Below are 9,125 nucleotides of genomic sequence, written 5' to 3' on the forward strand. Positions count from 1 at the left end.
CTCTATCCTACAAGCACAGATTCAGATCCTTTTTTGTTTCATGATTTTTAGCTTTTAGATAGAAAGACAAAGTAGAGCAAAATTGTCTCCAGATAGCAAAAAAAAAAAAACAAACAACCAATGGTAGTACAGTGATGGAAAGAAAACACCACAAAAATAAAGCAAAAAAATTTACCCAGATTTTATGGGCAAACAGAAGCATGAGAGAAAACAAGAACAGCAAAAAAGAAACTGATCTTAGACACATAAAAATGAAAGAAATGAACCAAGATCTAACAAAAGTTTCACAGTAAAAGGAGGAAACAAAAGCAGGAGGGAAAGAAATTATGATTGTGTAACCTTTGGGAAGAGAAAGGAGGAAAGTGAATGAAAGCCAAAGAGTGTTGCCATCAAGCCTGGCTTTAGGAGTGTCATTGCAATGAAGTCCAATTTATCTCATAGAAAAGCTAGGCCTCTACTACCTGCTACAGTTTAAATATGCTGTTGAATTACTGTTTTTCAAGAATACAACAATATGACTACTTTTTACTAATTCAGCATTAAGCAGACAGCCATACTTGTCCTTCAAACTTATGGGAAATATTCCCGAATATTTCCCTTTTCATCGCCAGCTCCTCTACATAAACCAAAAATGTAAGTCCAATTTACATGGATGTGTAATAGATGTCTGGCATCCCAAATCAATGTTATTGGAACTGAGGACAATCTCTAGATAAAGGATATTCTTGATATGGCTTGATATTCTTCTGAGATTGCACTTTCACATCATATGGAGGTATTAGCAGAATCCACCGTAAAAGTAAACTATTTCTAATGTCTGAAGGAAGAGGAAAAGTAAAGGTAACAAGGAATTTTTAGTATGAACCTAGCCAAAATGGTTTTAAGTGGAGAATGCAAACCTGTGTGAATAACCACACACTCAAAATCCATCCTTAGATCAGAAAGACAAACTGAATGAGTCACTGTTGAAGTGAAGGCAGTAAGCTCAGGGATCCACTGTTCAACATAAGGTCCCAGCATAAAGGGTTTAGCACAACTGTGTGACTTTCAAAGGGCCAGTAAAGTAGGAGCTACAGAAAACTGCTTTTTCCTCCAGCTGCAGTCTCAGTAGTAATCCTACCAATGTTTAGAATGTAATGTTTAGAAATTCCTGTATGTTTTGAAAAGGATATGGAAAAAAATAGATAGAGGTGAAGGAAGAGCAACAAAAACTGAATACTGGAGCATATGTGTTACAGTTAAAGTCTTAAAAGATATCAGATTTATTTTAGCTGATTTGAACAAATGTGTAGCAGTGATTATATGAAAACAAGTACGAGCTATAAGTGCCAGCAGAAAACAATGGTTCAAAGCTGAAGTTAGTCACATTTAAACTAGGTAAGAGGCACAATTTTTGACAGTTTGTTTCAGGAATTAATCACTCTTGCTATGAAGATAATTAGTGGATTAAATTAAAAATCAATCCTTTCCTGCTTCAAAGACAAAATACAAGGGAATAACAGCGCCAAATGTAAAAAGTTAAAAGACTTTAAACTGCATGGTCCAGCGGCACATTCTGATTTGAAACACTATCACTCTTCACGAAAGGTGTGAAGCAATTAGTCACATCTGTAAGGAAAAATATTTCAACTCACACCGAGGCGATCCCAGCCATCCCAGAAGTGAGAGGGTTGGCATTTAACCTTTCTTAGAAGCTCATGGGGAAGCTTTCATCTGAGTGAAGGTGACAACGACAAAACTCCCATCAAATGTAACGGTGCTGGGATTTCAGACCTAGTCTGGGCATTGCCGGTGCTGAGCTTCATCCCCACCGGAGCGAGCCTTGGGGCCTTCAGCCAGGCTGGGCCACGGCTGCTGGCCACCACAGTGGGCCCGACCCTGCCTCCATCACAGCAGGGCCCAGGCCTTGGCCTGAGGGACATCCGTGTAGCCTGACATGGTGCTGGCTGCCCCTGGCTCCCTCCCATGTCCAGCCCCGCGCCCCGGCAGCGATGTGCCGTCAGGATAAGCACCACGGCTGCGCTCCTGCACATGGGGAGCCATTTCAAACACAGAGGGAGCATGTCCTAACTCCCCACCGCCCGCGGAACCATGTGCCAGAGGTTGGGTGCTGGGTCTGAAACGATCTCAGGGCTTACCTGTGGCTGGCGACGTGGCAAACACGGCCTCACTGCGAAGGGGGAAGGCAGCTGGACCCCTGGAAGAGAGACAGGGCATCAGAACAAAGCAGGGGACTTGCGCCACATTACCTGTGGCTGGCGACGTGGCAAACACGGCCTCACTGCGAAGGGGGAAGGCAGCTGGACCCCTGGAAGAGAGACAGGGCATCAGAACAAAGCAGGGGACTTGCGCAATACAATGGCCGAGTCTCCGCGTTTCACCTGGTTATTTGAAAATTAATGTTATATCCATCCCATCATGGCAAAGTGCGCAGACCAAAAGAAAAAGAGGAACCTTGGTTTTTTCAAGGCTTGACAAACTTCAACAGGTTAACAGCTTTACGGGAATTGTCATCTACCAGCAGTTTAAGCAACAAAACGGGCGGGTGCCGCAAAGCTTGGGCCCGTCTCGGCCGTGGGCCAGCGCAGGGCCTGCCCTCAGGCCTGGCCCTTCCACGGGCTGCAGCCGACACAGGCCGGCAGCAGCCCACAAAGAAGGTAAATTATTTTAATCCCCCACCATCTTCTCTCTGGAAGGCCCCACAAGGCCCTTCGTGGTGTTATAACCTGGGGTCACTCCCTCGCTGGCTGCACGCTCAAATTGTGTGCTGAGCTAGGGAGGCAAATAAAGTCACGGTTTTATTACCTTTTTATAAAGTGGCAGCCAACGCCATATTTTTTTTTTTTTACTGAATTTTAGCACGTGAAAATACTTTTTTTCTCTTTGTAGATTGTAAGAAAAGAAATAGCTTGAATTTATCCACAAAATCTTTAGTTTTTCTCATTTTTATTAACATCTTCACAGCAAAAGCAAACTTAGTAGTTCAGTAGAATTTATTGCAAAAAGTATTAATCTATAATCACATTTCTAGCACAATAAATATAATAAAAAAGGAAAACACACATAGCAAAAGCACCAGTCTGGCAAAAGGTGCTTAGTTTACGCAGTAAGAGCTCCTCTGAGCCGTTTGTTACCAGCAGATCCCATTTAGTGCTTTGCTTTCATTAACATGGAGTTTTTCAAGAAGTGGGATGTTAGTAAACTGTTGTTACACTCAGCAAACGCACAGGATTTTTAAACAAGGAACACTTTAGTTTCTGAGAGCTCAATTAGTATTAATTACAAGTTTAAAGAAGCACCACAACATATTCACATTGATAGTATAGGCATATCTACAGCATAATTACTGTCACTTCAATAAGTGCAGCCATGCATACACAACCCCTTCTAGGATCAAAGTGGTGGCATATCGAGGCTATCAGAGGCAACCGTGTTTCACATTCCCTTTTATAAATGAATCATTTTCTACCTTGCAAATAGTTAGACGCGTGTGGAAAAACAAAACCTAACCAACTTATTGGGAGGCTTCTCCAGAGCGCTACTGCTTTGATGACTAGAAATCTTCTAACTTTCAGTCTGATTTTCTGCCAGTTATTTCTCTCCCATCTCTGTTCTTCAGATTAAATGATTGTTCTCCTTTGCTTGCAATTCTCCTCTCCCCACAGCATATCTTTTCTCTTGGCCTTTATTTTATTGAACAGAAATAAAGCTTTTAGGATCCTCACAATAATGTCTCCCTTCCCACTATTCATTTTACTAGCCTTTCTCTGTTTGTTACAACTAAGTTCAAGCTTCCTGCACCTGGGTGCTCTGAATGCTGGGCAGCATTCCTGTGGGGAGGTTGTTGCAGTGCCTCACGTGGAGGCATTAATAATTTTATTTCACTATCTGAAAGGTGTAACTTGATACATTCTGAAGTGGCATAAACCTGGTTTATGGACATACCATGTTGATGTCTCAGTCATTTTAGATAAAATTCATCTTACCTAGCTTTAAGCAGCACCTCTGAGACAGTCACCACAGGCCCCTTTTATAATTAGAGAGACACTTTACAGCATGATTCATCTATCTATTTATAGAGACTCTGACTGGATGAAATCTGTTGTGTCCTAGAAATATTCTTCACTGACCATATCTAAACAAATACTTCAGTTGGAGATACCTACACTGGATCAACTGAACAGCTTATTTTGTGGCTTATTAATATAACTAGCTCCTTAGTTTCCTTTTTAAGAGTCAAAAGATACCAGATAATAGCAGAAGCAATCATAACCACAGATATAACTTTATGTTTTCAGACTTCCGTCCTGTTTTAATTCCTCGCAGTCTCCAAATTGTGAAGTTTTCTCTGGATTATTCCAAATTGACAGTACTTTTGAAGTGCGTATTGAAAATGGCTCTTCTAGTACACCTTTAAAATCCACAGTAACTAGAAAGTAGCCCAATTTCCCCTCAAAAATAAAATGTTTGTATAATGATTTGACAGGGTTACAGTTTGACAACTGATATACTAGTCTAGAACATGAGAAAGAGCAACAGGTAGTTTAGGAAGTCAGATTGTTGTAACATTCAGAAGTGAAAACAAGATGCTGAATTTTGATCAATCATAAATAAAAGGATGTAAAGTTGGGGAAGTAGGTAGAATGCTTTTTGGCAATCCATCTCTATCAAAGCTGCTTAACGACATGTTCTAAGCAAGAACCTTGAAACATTTGAGTAGTAAAAGATAAACATTAAAATCAAACAAGCACAAATACATATTTTATGTCATCATCTTCTCCAATGGAACAATTACAGAAATTTGCTTAACAAAGAAGAAATTAAAATCAGAAGGAAGTCAATACTCTCCCTCACCTCCAGAGATAAATCAGTGCAGTTACCATACCATACTCCGTGGTCTCACAGTGGATTAATATTTAAAAATTGACTACTTCTATAGCTTAAGAATTCATGTTAAATCCTCCAAATACGAGCTCTACAATGGAAAATGTGTTACCACTATACCAGTGTTTCTTTGCTTTATGAGGGAAGTGTTAGTTCAGATAGGTGTAGCCCAGAGCTTTTGCAGCAAATAATAGGCTGGACTGAATCTCTCAGGAGTTTCAGTTTTGGCCAACACATACTCCTGAAGGTTTTCTTCAGGTCTCACCAATCCTGTTTACATACAATCATTTGAACAATTCTTCATGTGGCAAAGTGTTGGGACAATATTCCTTATGACAGGGGATAGCTGGAGAAGGTTTTCATCCAAACCACTTTCAATCCCAAGCTAAATACAAACTACAGAACGTTTAGAATATCACTGAACCCACAAACATGAACAAATCAACACTGAGTTATTTACCATAGCAGAAGTCATTATGAATACTTTTCATCCTATGTGTTGCTCAGAAACCAGAAGTCAGGCTAACTCTCAGAAATCCAAACACTTAACTTCATTCCCTGAACCACAATACTGAAAGGATTAACTACCAGATAATTTAGGCTCAAGGACAAATTCATGAAGGTCCATAAACAGCTACTGAAGAATACAGGTAGGAATGTCCCCTCTGACAGCAAAACCCCAAAAACAATGGACACCAAGGGAGTACGAATGAAATGGACTACAGGAAGAAAAGAGACTCATGTGCTCTCCCTAAATTGCATGCCCTGTTGCAATAGAATAAGCACGAGGACAGATGGACCACAACTCTGGCCTATAAGAGCATTTCTTGAACCATCCTATTCCATGAATAAAAAACAGATGGACCTCAGTATCACTTGGAGGAAATTAAAATAAAATTGTGGGAAAAAGGTATTTGTTTAAAAATTGTTGAACACTGCATCCTAAAAGTGAGATCACCTACTCAGAACTAAGTGAAGAAATACCAATAGGCTTCTCACACAACACGCATTAAGACCCAAAATTGAAGTCACAGCAAGATCAAAGGTATGTCATTTCACAGAAATCTGAAAGATTTTTTTCAGAGTGTAATTTCAGATATTTTTTTTGATGTCAAACTATTAGCCATCATGCCCCTCATAAACCTCAAATCATCAGAAGTTTTTCTACTACCAAAATTCTACTTTTTAGGCCAGAGCTCTCATAAACATGTCCTTGACAGTGGCATTTGTTAAGCATATATGCTGACTTTTTCAAAGCTTGTCTCATATTTCTCTCATTTTGCATTCTACTATGTATTCTTTCACGTACTGCTAAGTGCAGACTTTTCCTGGTTCCCCTAGTTTGCAACGTTCTTTACTCATGAGTGCACAAGTATTACAAGATTTCTTTAGAATTCTTTTTTGGCAGTAATGTAAAACTTCCAGAGCTCTTCAACAGGTACAAACATAGGGGAAATTTCCATCCCTGTTCTGAAACAGGATGTAATAATTCTACCAAAGACATAACTGTATATAAAATAGTCAATATTTATCCTGAGAACTTCCTCTTTCATGACTATCTCTTTGGAAGAAATAAAATTAGAAAAAACCCCAAACATATAGTCCCTCCCCACACAGCACAGTATTTTAAAACCAAGACCAACAGTAGCTTAGATCAGATCACTCTGATCCCTCCTAAGTCCTGTTTGATTTTCCATAAATCATTATGTAGCATACAAGAGGAGGCAAATGGTGAGAAGTTGCATTTTGCCTAAGAAGAAACTCTGTGATGATCCTGTCATAATATTAGAAAGGCAAAAGCAACCATTTTTCAGAAAAACTTGTTTTCTACATTAAGATGATGCATCTTCTTGCAGCCCAGAAAGCCAATCAGATCCTGGGCTGCATAAAAGAAGTGTGGCCAGCAGTTCAAGGGAGGTGATTCTTTCCTTGTACTTCACCCTGGTGAAATCTCACCCAGACTACTGAGTCCAGCTCTGGTGTCCTCAGCACAGGAAAGACATAGACCTGTTGGAATGATTCCAGAGGAGGGCCACAAAAATTGTGAGAATTGCAACATCTCTCCTATGAAGAAAAACTGACAGGGTTGGGGTTGTTCAGTCTGGAAAAGAGAAGACCTTCTAGAGAAGAGAAGACCTTGTAGAGAAGAGAAGACCTTCTAGAGAAGAGAAGCCAGGGAGACCTTATTGTGGCCTTTCAAAACCTGAAGGAGTTCATAAGAAAGATGGAGAGACTTTTTATCAGGGCCTGCAGTGATAGGACAAGGGCTAATAGTTTTAAACTGAAATGATTCCAGAGGAGGGCCACAAAAATTGTGAGAATTGCAACATCTCTCCTATGAAGAAAAACTGACAGGGTTGGGGTTGTTCAGTCTGGAAAAGAGAAGACCTTCTAGAGAAGAGAAGACCTTGTAGAGAAGAGAAGACCTTCTAGAGAAGAGAAGCCAGGGAGACCTTATTGTGGCCTTTCAAAACCTGAAGGAGTTCATAAGAAAGATGGAGAGACTTTTTATCAGGGCCTGCAGTGATAGGACAAGGGCTAATAGTTTTAAACTGAAAGGGGATAGATTTAGATTAGATAAAAGGAGGAATTTTTTTACAATGAGGGTGGTGAGACACTGGAACACGTTGCCCAGATAAGTTGTGGATACCAATTCCCTGGAAGTATTCAAGGCCAGTTTGGATGGGGCTTTGAGCAACCTGGTCTAGTGGGAGGTGTCTCTGCCCATGGCAGAAGGCTTGGACTAGAAAAACTTTAAAGGTCCCTTCCAACCCAAACTATTCTATGATTCTGACTGTTTGGAATTACCAGCTCTTCGCAGGAAATATTTTTGTCATGGGGTCATATCACAAAGATTGTGATCTTAAATTAGTTGGGGTCTACACAAGAATGAAGCTGTTATTGCTGTTGTTCTGCATGTCTCTGTTAAAAAGCTACAAGAAATACCAGGTTATTTCAGATTAACATTATGTCAGTAATGATAAAGCTTCCTCTTCTATAAACAGAACATAAGCATTAAAGGGACTTTTTCTTATCAATATCAGAGTCTCAGAAAATGACAGTACTGAAATGAACTTCATATACTTCAGATACTCCTGGAATCAGACTAACTTTCATTTCAAGGAAAAAAATCATTGAATGCCACTGAGTGAGAAAATAGGTCTTTCTGGTCATTTGACTGAGAGTTCATCCTGCTTCTGTTATTCATATTCAAAGCATTTGGAAGGAGACTAGAATAAGGAGTAGATTTCTAATGCTTTTTGTGGTGGTGATTATAGACCAAGAAGAATATTCAAGAGCCAGACAGACTTAATTCTTTTCATATTTTAAAATGAAGCTGATGCACTTAATCATTCCCAAGTTTATAACACAGCAAATACAGTACCTAAAACAAATAACTATTGCTGACTTTACTCAGTTATTAGGTACCTTGGTTTTGAGGGGAAAAGCCTAGAGAATTTCACATACAACCAAAATTCAAACAACACAGTTTTAAGCTTTGATGATTCTTTGGTAAATGGGCTTCTCCAAGTCCTTGCTCTTAGCAAGTCCACAGTCAGGTTTAAAAATTCTCTGTCGTTAAGGAAATGTAGAAAAGGATGATCCTGGATAAGCAAACCAAAGGATTTTTGGTGAGGTTAAAGCTGGCAGCACATTTAGAAACCTTGAATTAAAAAGGTATTTTTGCATTCAAATTTCAGAGAACTATAATTCCTCTTGTATCACCAGACTAAAACCTTGACTCTCTTTTGGTTTTTGCTGCCTTTACTTTATCCAGTAGATTATTAGGATGTGTAACGTGATAAACTCCTGTCCTTGAAATGATGACTTACAACATTGTTGAATATCATAATAAAGTGTCAGTGTACAAATTAAAGATGATACCAAACTGCAGAACCCTTATCTTCACTGAGCAAGAGGATCATGGTGTCTTCACTGTATTTGCTTTGCTTTCATTCAGTCTACTATGACAGAGCTGACACTGTTTTTCAGAGAGGCTCATCTGGGTGACTCAAGAGATACTTAGGGAAATGAATAACTGTTCTAAAACCTTTTTCTCAGTTGCTGAAGTTTTCATGGGCTAGGTGTTCCACATTTGTTCAGCTATCTTAACAGATTTCCATAATACCTTGTGTGTCTCCAGGGAATTAAAAATGGAGGGAAGAAAGGGTAGATAAACCACACTGGTAGGTTTGGTACCTCCCTTAATTCAAGTGGGCAATTCAGTCTAAAATTCCTCT

The 9,125-nt window shown here is 39.5% G+C and overlaps 1 long non-coding RNA gene across 4 annotated transcripts in view; it reads right to left on the minus strand.

Moving 5' to 3' along the window:
• The window catches only part of LOC106885784, a 301,614-nt gene that overhangs the window by 136,764 nt on the left and 155,725 nt on the right, over nucleotides 1-9,125 (minus strand). For all 4 annotated transcript variants that reach the window (XR_001411500.1, XR_001411497.1, XR_001411499.1 and 1 more), the window contains one exon: nucleotides 2,250-2,308. This is a non-coding gene — a long non-coding RNA (uncharacterized LOC106885784). The remainder of the gene's footprint in view (nucleotides 1-2,249; nucleotides 2,309-9,125) is intronic.

Source organism: Calidris pugnax, unplaced genomic scaffold (genome assembly GCF_001431845.1).
Source record: "Calidris pugnax isolate Ruff unplaced genomic scaffold, ASM143184v1 scaffold25, whole genome shotgun sequence".
NCBI classification, from domain to species: Eukaryota; Metazoa; Chordata; class Aves; order Charadriiformes; family Scolopacidae; genus Calidris; species Calidris pugnax.